The 15419-nt window shown below is 39.9% G+C and overlaps 1 protein-coding gene across 6 annotated transcripts in view; it reads right to left on the reverse strand.

The window, feature by feature from the left end:
• The window catches only part of SLC6A11 (solute carrier family 6 member 11), a 94962-nt gene that overhangs the window by 19265 nt on the left and 60278 nt on the right, over positions 1–15419 (reverse strand). The window lies entirely within an intron of this gene.

Here is a 15419-nt window from a genome sequence, read left to right on the forward strand (position 1 = left end):
AAGAAGAGGGATGTGCTGTAGTGAAGACAACAGAATTCTGCTCTGGAGAATGAGAGTCTTTTCATGTCTCTGCTATAAAAGTTTCTGTGTGACGTTATGTCCATACATCACTTGAACCAACCCTTTCTCAAATGTTCATTAACTGGGTAGTCCTCATTTAATGGGTGCCCGAAGTGAAGTACAAATTATTGAACATTCACTGTTGCCACCAAAGTGAATGAAAGCCACGTATGGAACAAGTGATAAAACCCCAGTATAAAAAGCCTGCTCTACCAATTTCAAATTGAAAATCCCCACATGACTGGCAGCCTCTCATTTTGGGCTCATTATAAATCTCTTCACATCAATCAGAAGAGGTCATGCCACACACTGAAAACAAAATAACTGAGGTTATGAAACACATGGACAGTGCAGAAATAAGTTACTTGAGAGGCTGAGCCAGTTGTGATGATCAAGGTCTGAATGATATGCAATGTATTTACAGAGCCAAGCAATGTGTGAAAAGGATAAAACAAAACTTGAATGTCTTGAAATGAGCTTAGTTGGTGCTGTACCTAGTACAGCAGAGACCTTGGGGGAAGCCTGTTCTATGTTGATCTTTATTCCTCCCATAATTCACGGGGAAAAAATAACATTCCCCACTTGAAGGACTACCATTTTTCTCTAACTTTACCTTCCCTTTACTTTTTGTATAGGTAAGAGTACAGAATTGCAGAACATAGCAATGCAGTCTAGACAGCTGGGCAGACAGTCCCTCCATGCACAGGACCCACCACGGCCCTGTCTCAGTACTTGCTGCCTTACAAGAAATGTGCAGGGCTTGACGTGGCAGCCTCACCTGTAATGTCACACATGAGGTGGGATTTGCATCCCCCAGACTCAAAGTGCAGGCCCAGAAAGCTCTCAACTGCTTCAGAGTATAAGCAATGCCAACTCGTGGCATCCCAAAAAAGTCTGCACAGATACATTACCAGGGATACCTCAGAGATCAGGATCTACAGGGCTTGCTGCAGCAGCCTTCCTCAGGAAGGAGCCCTCGCCACCTTTAGTCTGTACCATTTCCACACCCAAGCAATTGGGAGAATATTGTTAACCACTTAAGGCCATATCTCATTCCAGAAGTCCTCTACTGCTCTTAGAGCAAAGCAAACATTACTACACAGCTGTTATGGAATCCTGTGACTGCAGGAAATACATCCCAGGACAAACTGAATTTAACTGGCACTTCCACAAGCTTTTAGACAGGACAAACAGCTGAATGTAAAGCAAAAGATGTAAAATTGTTTCCTGTCTGGGGAACATGGGATAATTAAGTAGTTATTTACACTCTCATCCTGCAAGAAGATAGGTAGTTTTTAAAAGATATATTACGTTGTCACCTGAAAAGCTTCATTTTACACCTCAGCAAGGAGGCTATTAACAACATGTCACCCTCCTGTCTCGTTGTGCACGTCTCTGCGGATTAGTCTAGAAAAAGAACGCAAGATGCCTAAAATGCACATTGAGGACATTGTGAGCAGAAATTTGAGGGGTTTATTAAAAGTGTGACACTTGGTAATCATGTTTGTGACAGATGATATGTTCAAATCCACAGCCAGATCTCTCACACCTCAGTGGCTGGGCCCTGGAGGAAGACAGGCCCTGGTCAGCCTCCACTGCCCCTGCCTGTGAGGGTCAAGTCTGTGGGTCAGGCAGACAAGCTCCTGGAATAAATACCAGCTTATGGTTTAATTCTTCAGTCTGTTGCTCAATAATGGTTAAAATGCTAAATGCAAGCAAAAGAGAATATGATTTTTTTTAGGAGTGGCCCAGGGCACTAAATCACCTCAACCACTTCCTACAGTCACTCCTTGTTAACTGTCTCCATGCTCAGGTGTGTGCACCTGAACCTCCTCTCAAGCACCTGCACGTGCCCACAGCAGCCTCCTGACTGCTGATTCACAGATCTACTGGGATTGCAAGGTGATTGGATTTTTTTCTCTACTTTAAGTCAGCAGATGAGAATAACCATGTAACACTAGTGCTGTTGTCACTGTGGTATCAGGTAGGAAAGAACATATATGGGCCTGAAAGATATGGTGGAATTTACACCAAAAGAACCCCAGAGAAGCTCTAAAGAGCAGGCACTGTCTAGATGATGAGGTATATGCCTAATATATTCCAAGTAGCAGGAATTAATCAAGTTGCTATAAAGCTCTGGCTTTATACCAACCAGGAGACCAGTACTGTCCATGTCATTACAGCTGGCTCAGACCTAAGAGGTGCACCTGACTGAGGCAGGAGGGGTGTCATGATGTCCTCCTGGTGGCACTGCTCTCTGAACTCCCAGGAGCAACAAGGACATCAAGGTAATAGCTGTGGGCTCTTCATACTAGTCTGGAGCGACACGTTAGGCTTTAGGTCAGAGAGATCAGTGCATGTAAAGAAACACACACGTCCCCCCTTTCTCTTTTTGCAGTGTTCTAAATTACATTTCACAGATTTCTTAATGACTCCAAATAATTGTGATACTTTGGTTCAGGAGACAGTTTAGAGAGTAATGGCTGATCCTAAAGAACTGACACATCCATGTTTCTTCAAACAGAGCTAGAACAATCAAGTACTATAAGGATTATTCAATTAAACAAAACAAATACATTGTTTATCTGTCCTTTTTTCAAAGTCTACAGTTCACAGATCTGTTAGAAATGATACACAGGTAAGGGATGATAATATTTGTACCCACACACTTGGGTTGCTTCCTTGTGTATTTCTGTCAAAATCAAGGGAATTAATTTCACACGGGTGTCTGAGTACTAGCTGAAATATGCATTCTAGTGCTATGGTTTCATAAATATGCTTTTTATTTATCCCTAACAGTGAGATTGAACACTCACTTCAGCTGCAAAGCTCAAAGCATAACTAGAGTGGTTAATGACAATTCCATAATGAAGCACTCTGAGATCATGGGAGATCTCACAGGCCAGTTAAATGCAGCTTCACTCACTCTTTAAAACACGATGTTCCAAATGTCAATAGTCATTTATTTCCCATTTTGTTATCAGAGAATGAGCAATCACTTTTGAGCTTTCTTTTAATTTAAAATATTCATGACTTCTTTATGAATCTCAGCAGTGTTTGTATTTTAAAAAGCAGTTTGCCTTTGGTTTCAAACAAGAATTTTAAAAAGAGAGTCTCTGCTGTCAGGAAATAATAAATGAAATTCCAAGGTAAAAGCACAGAAGAGTTGCAGACTTTTCTATCAGTAAGAATGCCTGAATAAAACACCCTCTTGCCAAATAGAAATAGGAGCATTACTAGGGTGTAAGCCCTGTACATCCTGACAGGCTGAATGTTCACGTGCCATTGTCTCTTATGATATGTGGGGAGTGTGTGGGTAATGTCAAAAATTCCTGTCAGCTACAGAACAACATCTCTACCTGTACTAGACTCAGGGTTTAGCATTTTCAAGTTGGCTTCTAAAGCACATGCTTTGCTTTGCAAGTCAATGGTCACAAAGCATGGTTTGCATCCAAGCCACCTGGGAGTCAGTCAAGCTATCTGGGTATTTCATGTACTCTAAAGGTAGGCAAATTCAGGGAGTGGAGGAGACCAGGACAAGAGGATTGAACCAAGAGCAGAAAAAAAAAAATAATAATAAAAAAATCTGTATGCAGTGTAGAAAAAAAGAAGAAAAGTTGGAGAGTGAACAGAGGCTGAAAAGCAGTTGTGGAACTCACACAGTGGTCAGGATAAAGATTTGGCTTCATCTTTTGGGAAAAAGTACTGTACCTTTTCATTCTCATACAGGTTAAGACATGGCAGGCATGTAAGAAACTATACAAATGTTAGGTTTTAATCTTGAAGTAGTATCTGCACTTAAAGAGTACCCCTGTCAGACATGAGGGAGTTAACAGCAGTTTAATTATGAGCACTAAGAAAAGCTTTTGGAGAATCAAATCATTTCAAAAGAATCTGCCAACTGTGAAAGTACCACAGGCTTCCTTCCCCTCCTCCTGCCACCTGAATTGGTGTTTCAGGGACTGCCTTTGGCAACTGCAGCACCAAGCACTGCTACAACAGGTGAGAATAGATCTAATTCCTGACACAACCCAGGGCCACTGGCCTCTGCTACTCAAAATAATCTTTTCATATTAAGAAAACAGCACATACTTCCTAATGCCAGGGAAAAGTACCACATAGCCTGAAATAGCCCAGGCAGTGAGCTTTACCATTTTTTATTTACAAGACTGTTTTTTCCAGTCTTAGATCCCATGCCTCTTAAGTAAATGACAGTACTACCGGTAAGATCAACTCCTGAAGTCATTGGGAAACTAAGAATTATTCTACTGATTGAACTGTGCTCACACAGTATAGGGCAATATACAACTATAAAAATTATTCCCAGAACATTTCTTAAATTGCTGGTTATTTACGTTCCTTTGCTACAAGTTACATTTTAATGTGTATATGAATGTATCCTGTAAACAAATTATAAAACAGGTAGTAGTGGAAGACTGAGCATTTTAACTCTTATCTTACTCCAATTAAAATATTTTTTTTTTCAGCTTTCTCATGATGAAGACCACTCAACTGCATCACAAACTGTCATGTTTGGTGTGGTGCAGCAGGAGAGAGCACCAGGATGATGAGCAGACTGTGGTATGGAGGCTGGATGTACATGCACTGGAAGGAAAGCAACAGGAAATATGGGGGCTAGGGTGTCAACACTTCCTGTGTTCCTTGCGTGCTCACCAAGATGAAGAATGCTGTACATGCACATGGCACCCCACCAGAAAAGACAGATTCATTGAGGTTATTTTCAGTTTCAATGCAGAATGCTTTGTCAAATGGATGGAGAAGAGGCTGAAGGAGCTACATCTGCCCTGGAGGAGCTACATCTGCCCCAGAGGCCACACTGAGCGGGACGGGGCTGTGGTTTTAGATCTAGCTGCAAACAGTGCAAAAGCTTGTACTTGGGACATTTCACTGCCAGCAACTGAAATCTCTGTTCAAAGGCATGAAAAAGAAAATTAACTAGTTTCCATTTATTCTCTAGTCACCCTCTTGTAATCAACTGTTTCTTTTTTTTTCTTCAATAGCAGACAAAACAAAAATCAGCCGAATGTCTGTGCTACACAGCTGCACAAAATACATATTGCAGGTCAAAGTACCCTTCTGTCCTCAAAAACAACTCCAGCACTTAGAAGATGCAGACACTAAAAATGGATAAATCCAGTCCTTGCATGCATTCTGTTCTTTCCCTGACTAGCAGTACACTAATAAGGTATCTTATTCCTATGAATCTTGCAGAGAAAATCAAACAGGGAATAATAAACAGTATTATGTTAGTTTTGCCACTTAATTAATACAGTTACTATAACTGCAGAGTTTCTCATGTTTGACTATAAAGTAGCAAAAAACAAAAGTAAAAGAAGTAATTTTCTAATTTTGGTATATGTCTAGTTTAAAAAATAATCTACAAATCTTTTCTATATAGTTGATTAAAGGAGACATTTATTTACAAATCAGATACAAAGATATTCCCCAAAATTAAACTAGTTCATCGCAGGGGTCACAAGGAAAAGCTTTTATCTGACTAGGAAAATACAACTTCCCCTTTGAAACTGAGACCTTGGAACAACCCAGGAGAAAACCAGATTATAGCAATGCAATTTTAAAGTAACTCTTCTGAGTGTTACTCTAACTAAAAGACACAGACTAAAGCTTCTGAGAACTTAGAGGTGACCTTCATGATAAACCATCCTGGAAATCTGAACAAACTGCCTCAGCAAATATATTCTCAATAGCTTTTAAACTTACTTTCAGAATACTTATATTCAATGAAGTATATTCCTTCAAAAGAAAACTTTCAGTGTCTACATTTATGAAATCTACATTTATTGAACATAAGGTAGAACTGTGATGTAGAAAAAATAATGATAGAAAGAGATAAAGGATATAAATCAAAGACTATTCACTGAACATGTGACTGTCCCCAGGCTACTTGAAAGTGGCAACTGTTTCTTCAGACAGTCATCAATGTAAAAGAGCTTAGCATGATGCTTTACAAGTGCAACACAGCTCCTCTAGGCTTATCCAGATGGCAAGAATAAGAACTAAAATACCCCTCAGTTACCTCCATGCACCCTCAGTCAGCTCCAAGGCTGAGGACAAAGCTGGGGTCCCTGTGTTCAGAAAAGTAAAGCTAAAAAAAAACCTGCTGGATCCAACCATGCTGGCACCAACTGTGTTACCTAAAATAAATAAGCTCTTTAGCCCCTGCCCCTGTCCCCAAATGCCTTCTAGAAAATAAATACAAAGATAAAAAAGAAAAAAATTCCCTTGTTTTACTCTTTACTCTCCCAACTCAATGAGAAATGCCATTAAATGGGAAACTAAACCAAAACAAAATATGAACTGTGCATTGTGGAGAAGCAGCAAAAAAAAACCCCAACCTGTTGAGTTTTGGAAACAGGACTTGGTTTGTTTCTGAAGTTTACTACCCGGGGGTTTTTAAACAACACAGCTTCTGAAAGCAGAGCCTTCATTAGAGCAGGAAAACACAACCTAAACGGCCAGGCAGAAAATGGCTGAATTAAGCTCTTTTTTTCCTCTTTTTAATGGTAGTGATTCTCAAAAGATTAAAAGTAGGTTAGGCGAATAATAAAACAGCTATATTTCTAGTGTCTACCTGACAACGGCTTTTGTAGAAGTGAATAATTACATGAAAATCACTTCCTTTCCACCTCTCTTTGGGACTTCTGTGGGTTGCTAGGCAGTCTCTCTCCTACCTTCTGCTAATGTTACTTACAGACGGGATGAATGCAGTATATTCATGATGAGAATGGTGAGCTGAGGGGGAGAAGGACCTAAATACTTGAAGTTTTGTTTATTCATTGCTGCCTTTGGAGACCAACACTATAGCTCAGATTACTTTACACATATTTAAATGCTAATTTTCTGAGGCATGATTGTTAGCCAAGTACCACCCTGTTAAAATGGGACAGGACCTTCCTCAATCCAGGAGTCACGCCAGTAGTATGTTTGTGTGGTGCCAGCCAATGTTGAAAGTCAGGTGTTGGAGCAAAGCATACTGAGGTTCCTTCTGGGACTTGGAAGAAGAATTCTTGCACTCAGTCTGACTGCTTTTCATGATTGAAATAATGTTTATTAGGAGACTGGGTTGCTTTCCTGAATTTCTTAACTCAAAACTTAGGAGACGCCTTGATTGCCTTAGAATCATAGAATCCTAGGGGTTGGAAGGGACCTCGAAAGATCATCTAGTCCAACCCCCCTGCCAGAGCAGGGTCACCTAGAGCACATCACACAGGAAAGCGTCCAGGCGGGTTTTGAATGTCTCCAGTGAAGAACACTCCACAGCCTCTCTGGGCAGCTTGTCCCAGGGCTCTGTCACTCTCACAGTAAAAAAAAAAATTTCTGATATTCCCCTTGAACCTCCTATGCTCCAATTTGTATCCATTACTCCTTGTCCTATCGCTGGTCATCACTGAAAAAAGCTTAACTTCATCTTCTTGACACTCACCCTTTACGTATTTGTAAACATTGATGAGGTCACCCCTCAAGTCTCCTTTTCTCCAAACTAAAGAGACCCAGCTCCCTCAGCCTTTCCTCATCAGGGAGATGTTCCACTCCCTTAATCATCTTTGTGGCTCTATGCCTTGGCATGATTCCAGAACTGGCACCCACAAGGCACTGTTGTACATCCCTATTTGGACAATTACGAGTGCACTCATATAGGTTATGGTGTATGTTCATTAAAAAAAAAGAAATAAACATTACCCAGAAATCACTCTTCTCTGCAGAGCACTAGCTGAGATAACAAGGGGTTACCTGAGATCACAGGTATGTGTGGGTGGTTGCAGAAGGGCAGTGACCCAAATGCAAGGCTTTGTGGGGCTTTAAACCCTGTCTTTGATTCCCAAACTCTGATTTCAGCCTTCTAAGCCTGCAGTTCACTTTGAGTATGGACTTGTCAGTTGACAACCTCCAAGTTACCTCACTCAGCACGGTACAACAGGAGACAGAAAAGAGACCAGAGGCTTTGGGTTCCCTTCCCAGTCAGGACATGCTGACAGTAGGATTCAAATACACAAACTAGTACCCCCAATCAAGAGAAATCCCCACCTGACGAGAACTAGAGTGCTAAACATATAGCATTTTGCATCATTATTTTACTAGTTTCTTACCAATTGTCTCTTTAGCCTGGCTAACTGCTGAGGACAGCCAGCTGCACACCCCCTGTGCCCCACACATCTACACAGCTTTGCTTCTAAGCTTAAGATCGTTACAGAAACAACAGAAGGTAACAACTCCCAGCTGTAAACCTGTTATTTCATTAAATTGCAGTAGTGAACTCATCTCCTTTCCTAATTGACATCTCAGACCTCAAGCGAGCTCTGAGTTCCAGGTAACTGAATACCCAGGTGGCTTCAGTTTCCCACAGTGGCAAACCTGAAACCCTGTTGCTTCTGCATAGTGTCACACAATGACCATCCGGAGGCTCGGAAGAATGCCTGGGCCACCGCGGGTGGCAACGCAGGTAAGATCATGCTCCAACCTCTGGGTTGTCCCAGGGTCTTTACTTCCCCATTTCGACACAGAAACAGCGCTGCCTAAGGGCAGTTTTGCCTGCAGGGGGTGTAAAAGGAGACTATTATGGCTGTGACAGCACCCTTTCAGGTGACCAGCTTCAGAGATTTAGTCTGTCACAAGGTTAGAACACAAAGAGATGGCATTGTCTTGCTTGATTTCTTCTGTGCAGATATAGAAAATCCCAGGAATAATTTTCATAGGACTTTTCCCATAATTAGAAAGGAAAAAAACCCCAAAATCCTAATAAAAGAACAGATATTTAGCCAGCCCTATCTTTTATCTAAAAGTCAATACTAATATTCCAGCTTTGGCCAAAGGAAAATTCCATCTACAAAGGTAGTTATGAGTCCAAGGATTTCTCTAAACTGTCTTTACCATAAAACTTGCATGTTTTCATTTACAGCCAATAGTTACAAGAGTTGCCTTAAAATACATGCAAGGACAGAGTTATCTCATAGTACAGGATTTCTCCTTGAAATATATACCAGTTTTCCCTTGCTTCAGTTCTGGAGTATATGGTAAGGAGATGGGAGACAGTGTAAGACACATAGAAATATTCAAGATATATTATTCATTTAAAAACATTTATGTCCACAATTTCTGGGGAAGAAAAAGCAGTCACTGAGTAGCTGGAACTTTTATTTCATGTCTGAGTGATAAGAAATGAAAATTGTCTTCAGTGGATGGGTTGCTTAAATTTTAGGAATCTGGCAACTTGGAAACCTTTTATTGTTAAGAGGCAAAAACAGAATTAAATCCCAGTATCTCTTGGGAGCAGCATCTGATTTTCCACTGACTCATTTCCTGTAATGCATCCCAAGTGTACCTGGAGTTTCCCCCAGCAGGGTGGTCTGCATCACTCCCCTGTGATGAAGCCTCCTGGTGTTGACAGCTCTCAGGTTTTGCAATCTCACAATTGCCCAGCCTTCTGCAAAGGTAGATAGGGAGTATATTTTCTACTAGAGACATCAGACTACCAGGTCTTTTGGGGGGCATGTTTGGGGATCAAGGCATGCTTAATGTAATCTCCTATATGTGATAAATAAAGATGCTCCATTTTATAAAATAAATGCAGGAAGTGCAGTGAAATAATTTCTAAAATGAGGGTGTTGATTAGTGTTCCTCTTTACTGAGACAACATCACCCAATGCTCTCAGAAAGAGATGTATTTGGCTGCTCCCACATACACTATAATGCCTATGGACAGTCAGAGGGGGTTCAAAATATTTACATTTAATTGCATTGAGAGATTGAGAGGTCATCCTGACTAATGTCTGGATTGTTCAGAAACCAAACTGCGATGTTTTTAAGGTCTTTTTTTCTTCCAATGTTCCATTTGCAAAACATTTGCCAGAAAGTAGGGCTCAGGGGTTGCTTTGGTTTTTAGATTTTCAGGGAGGTCTATCAAATGCAGTAGGGTTCTCTATCCCCTCAGCAAATTGATCATTTCAAGGCACCTAATTACTATTACAGAGCTTCTTGATTGCAATATCACAGGGACAAAAAACCTCATCTTCTCTGATAGTTTTTTTTGTTCTTAAAATTCTCATCCAGCATCCTTGGAGCCTGAGGGACACTAGAGATGTTAAGCACAGTAATCAGCCCTGTGATTTTTGGTGGGACCTGTGGGAACTGATGATCCCACTTTGAGTCCTGAAGGTTCTACTCGAGTTGCATATTTTGCCTCCAACAGCTTTTAATGTCTACTTTGCAAGATGAAAATTTCTCTGTTTAAGGAAAACTTCCATTTAGCACCATACAGTGTTAGAAAAAGGCAAGGAAACTCAGGAGAAAAAAAAAAGTGCTACCTCACTACTGAATGTTTTACAATTTTACAGTTAATTTTAAACAGGTAAAGCTTCTGCAATGTTAGGGCACAAAATTTAATTGACATTTTCCCATTGATTTCCAGGGGCCAAGATTTTTAGGTTTGATAGAATTGGAATTTGCAAAAAAAACATAACAAAACTAAAAGACTTGCTTAATGGCTTTTTTTGCTTGCAGAAATATTTATCAAGCTACAGTTTGAAGTATGTGAAGAATTAGTATATATTCTACTACTTTAATATAGTATTTGGCAAATTATGGGCTTGAGGACACCTTGTGCAGGGTAAAATAAAAATAATACTCATCCCTTAAATCATAAAGACTTCAATATTGAGCTGGGTTGGAATAATCAAATGTATGATATCCATTCTCATCTAAATAAAAAAAATATCCCTCAGGAACATATTCAGATTTTCTAAGCAATAAGTAAAATTCTATCTCAAAAAAGCTTATTTGTGTTCATTATATCTTTCTTCATTGCAGAAATCTCCTTCACAACACAAAAGATTTTCCTGACTGCAAATATTTTGCAGAAGGAACCCTAAAGGTGGTACTTAGTATTAGGACAATTGCAGTAAATATGGAAAAAAAGCATATGAGGAGATTTTACCCTTACACACCATTGCAAGGCAGAGAAGTTCCCTGAGGAGGTCACTGCACTATCTGATCAGGTCAGTCTGAAGACAGTGGTGATTCTCAGATGTTAGAGATCCAGACTCAGTATGTAGTGCATACACAAGGCCTTAATTCTGTCTTTGCATATGAACACAAAAGTCTTTCAGTCCTTATTAAAAGAACTGTCTTTGACTGGAGAGTTTGTGTCAAAGGATACATGAAAGTGATCTGGGTCTATGTACTCTTAATTGTTTTCCCAGTTCGTGTTCTGCAAAGAGATCCAACAACTCTGCTTGCTTCCTCGGGGTGGGGTGGGCAGAAACTGACAGGCACTCATGCAAGGAAAAGAGCAGAGAGAGTGGAAACAGCTCTCTCAAAAAGTGCTTTTCACTTTTAAATATTTATTTCTTGTTTGTTCTTCCATTTTCTAAAGCAGCAGCACCAGCATTAAGGCTGTTTGGGACAACCAATGCACTAAACATCTGATATACATTTTCATCAATTAGATCAGATTTCATTGCCACCTTTGCCCAACTTATCTTGGGGAGGTCTCAAGTCTTTTTTAAGGCTGTACTTTCTACTGATACAACCTTTTTTTTTTTTCTCCAGTGACTGCTGTCAGCAAGTGACTGTAAGAAAACGATCTGTCTCTATTGACTCTTCATGGAAAGCAGAGAGTAGCAGCCCTAAGAGCATGGCTTCCTCACCCACAGCACTGCCTTTCTCCAGCCACTGCCAAAAGCATAAAAGCCCAAAGGCAAATCAAGCACAAATCTGCAATGTTGATCTGCACAGAGGTGAAGAACATATTTGCCCTTCTCAGCTGCACTGGCACAGGGCCATGGGTGGGCACCTCAACATTGGATTCCAGCCCAGCTGCTGGAATTGTGCCACTGGCAGCTGCATTTCCAAAATTAAGAAACCAATCAAATGTCTATAACATTACCAGTGCAGAATTCATCTCTATTTCCAGAGTTTCTTCCCTCTGTTCCTTCTACACTTGGTATTGGAAACAAGACAAAAGCTGCTGGTAAAGCTTAGAAAAGCTGCAGAAAAGGTAAACCCCAACCAAGAGAGATTAATGCTCCTGAATTTTCTGAAAGTGGACATCAACCATGTGGCTGAAGGTGATGTCTGTTTTGATTTTCAAAAGCATTTTGGAAAAAATCTGTCAGCAAAAGCTCTTTAGGAAGTAAGCATCTGTGCTTTCAGAAAGTTGTTGCTGGAAAAATTATTGATGAGGAGATAAGAAACATTAAATAAGAGTAAATGGAGGGAGGCACCGATGGAATAATAAATACATCCTGCCTCTGCTGTTCAGTTTCTTCAGAAGTCACTGAGGAAAAAAAGGGTTGATACAAAGTTACTCAGTCTAGCAAAGATGATAGTTAAAAAAGTAATGACACTAAGTTAACCAAACTAGCAGGGATTACATCTAATTGTGATGATGGAACTTTTTGAGTGCCAGTGGAAAAGAAATTTTTTTAAAATGGCAGATAAAATTCCATTACATTTTAAGTAATATATACAAGAAAAAGCAACTCTGATTTGACCTGTGAAATCCTGGCTTCTTAGCTGACAGTTTTCGTTTGGAAGCATTATCTTGTAGTTAGGTTAGATAGTTCCAACAGTGTTCAGCAGTGGTGCTTGCTGGAAGGCCAAGAGGCAATGGGCACAAACTGAAACATGGGAAATTCCTCTTACACATAAGAAAAAGCATAAGAAAGAACAGGTTGCCCACAGAGAGCTTGTGGACTCATTCCTTGGAGATACTCAGAACCCAACTGGACATGGTTTTTGGTGAACTTGTCAGCGTGGGCTTTACAGTTGGACTTGATGATCTTAAATGCCTTTTTCAACCTAAATGATTCTACAGTTCTAAGCCCTGAGCAACCTGAGGTAGTCAAACCTACTTTGGGTAGGGAGGCTGGGCTGGAAGATCTCCAAAGGTGCCTGCCAGCCTCAGCTATTCTGTGATTCTGTGTGAGAACAGACGGAGTGGGCTAGGACTTCAGCTGAGGTGGGATGTCAGTGCAGTTTAACAAGTCATGGATGAGAGGGAAGGAGGAGTAGGGATACTTCATTTCCTGATACTTCCAGTGTAAAAACTGGAAAGTCACCAGATGAAGTTTCCAGGAATCCAGTTCAAAAGGAATGAAAGCAGGTAGCTCTCCCTGATACAATGAGCAGATCTTTTATGTAAAGCATCACCTTATATACTTTCAAAACAAATAAAATATTTCTTGATGCTTATTTTAATGCTACCTGTTCTACAGAAGAGATTATCCTGTCCATTCCACTAAGTAACATTGTCTAGTTTTTTTTTCTCACACTCATTTCTATAATTCTTGTAATCTCTCATCTGGTAATGGCAGTACAGGGACTACTATGTTGTCATGCCTATACATCTTCTGGCAGCACTTCCCCCACCAATCCATGAAAAGGATAAATGAAATAATTAATAATTGATATCAAAGGATTAAAGATAATAGTTAAACTATGAATCTAAATATATTAGTTAAACTATGAATCTATAGCAGTGAGCCACCAATGTGTACTTTCTGTTCAAATAAGCATGCTCTAACCAGCTAGCAGGTACTTCATCTTATTTTTCAGTAGGGAGACAGGAGACTGCACCTGCAGGGAGGACACCTCAGGACAGGGACCTTGCCAGTAAAAGCTGGACAGAAATTCTTACAGCAGAAACAAGCTGGAACCACAGGTTACAAGTGGACTCTTGTGTTTACAGTTCATAACGGACCTATCCATAATTAATTGTATTAATTTATACTTTCAGCCTCCCACATCCTCTACACAGTGAGTTCCACCATTTAGTTGTCCATTATGTGAAAGAGCACGTTCCTTTGTATTATTCTAAACTCACTACATCTCCATTTTTATAGACTTTTGCCAAATCCAAGGCAGGGTTCCAGTAGGACCTCCAGAGTTACTGGCTGACTGCCACACAAACAGGGACTGGTGCCTTGGCTGCAGAACCAGGAGGGCAGCTCCAGTTTCAGGTCTGACAGTGTGCAAAACCTTTTCTTTCCCCTGCTTTTCACAAAAACCCACCAGTGACTGTTGGCTATAACTGCCCTACAGAGCTACCATTGCTAATTAATGAGCAGATCAGTCTTCTAAGGAGCATCACAACTACAATACAATTCTCTGAAAAGCTGCTCTGCTGCTGAATTGTCTACAATACCACCAAAACTGTGGTCCAGCTTCATCTAATATCCACCAAATACCTCTACTATGTATTGTTTTTATTTTTAAAAATATTTATTGCCTAAAGACCAAAAGGAAAAGTAAAAAATGGTTTTAACATTTAACAGAACTCTCTCTAGAAAATTCCTCAACTAAACTCAGTATTTAATAAACCAATTAAAGGTGCCAAGTGACAACTTATTGCCTATCATCCTGTTACAGAAATAAATGCTTAACTGAAGACAGCATTGATTTCATGGTGCCCACATAATAATCTAAATATTGCCCTTCACAAGTATAATAAAACCTGAGTGCTTAGGTAGAATAAATAATAAAGACACAACCAAGAGTTAATTCTCTTTTTAAAGCATTAATCCTGAAACAAAGAGAACTGAAATCCTGTGCAACATACTCCTTCAAGTATTGGTATTGACAATATAGGCCAACAATCCCAAATGAGAGAGAAGAAAGTATATAATTTTATAACAATTTAATTACAGTTTAGTCAGCCTTCAACAAAGCTGCAGATATGGATAATCCCATCCTAACTAAGCAAAAATTGTCCCAGAAAATTAAAGCCATATAGTTAATTTAGAGCATTAACCACTTTACTAAAACATCCTAAATCCTCTTTTACTTTGAGAACTGCCATTTTCTGTTTAATACGACTTAAGACAATAGAATGTAAAGTATTCAAATTACCATCAAGACAATCAAACACTTTTATTTTTTTTTAACTTTAGCTACTTATGTGCAAAGAATAGATGTTTGCATATAAATACATAACAAAAGTATGGCCACATTGATTCAGTGCAAAGGTAGTGAACTGTCCTCTTTTAACTGTTGCCAAAAGCAGGTGCTCAGGGAAAAGACTACAGCTAACATTTACCAAAAATAAATTCCAATTTTCTGCTAGCTAAACTGATCATGTTTGTCTTCAAATGACTTGAGTATAGTGCAATGGAAAAGCTCTCCAAAGGTGGCTCTCTCTTTCCTTTGCCTACACAGGAAGCCTGGCAGTCCCACCACCTGTCTTACCTGGCCTCATACCTTCTGACTGCACATCACAGGTAACCAACAGGCTTTAAATAGCTCTTTAAATAGAGCATTTTCTCCCTGTGGTACGGCTTTGCTCTGTGGCTCCCTGTTTTCTGCTGTTTTGTGCAATCACATTC

The sequence above is a fragment of the Apus apus genome, chromosome 9 (genome assembly GCF_020740795.1).
Source record: "Apus apus isolate bApuApu2 chromosome 9, bApuApu2.pri.cur, whole genome shotgun sequence".
Lineage (NCBI taxonomy): Eukaryota > Metazoa > Chordata > Aves > Apodiformes > Apodidae > Apus > Apus apus.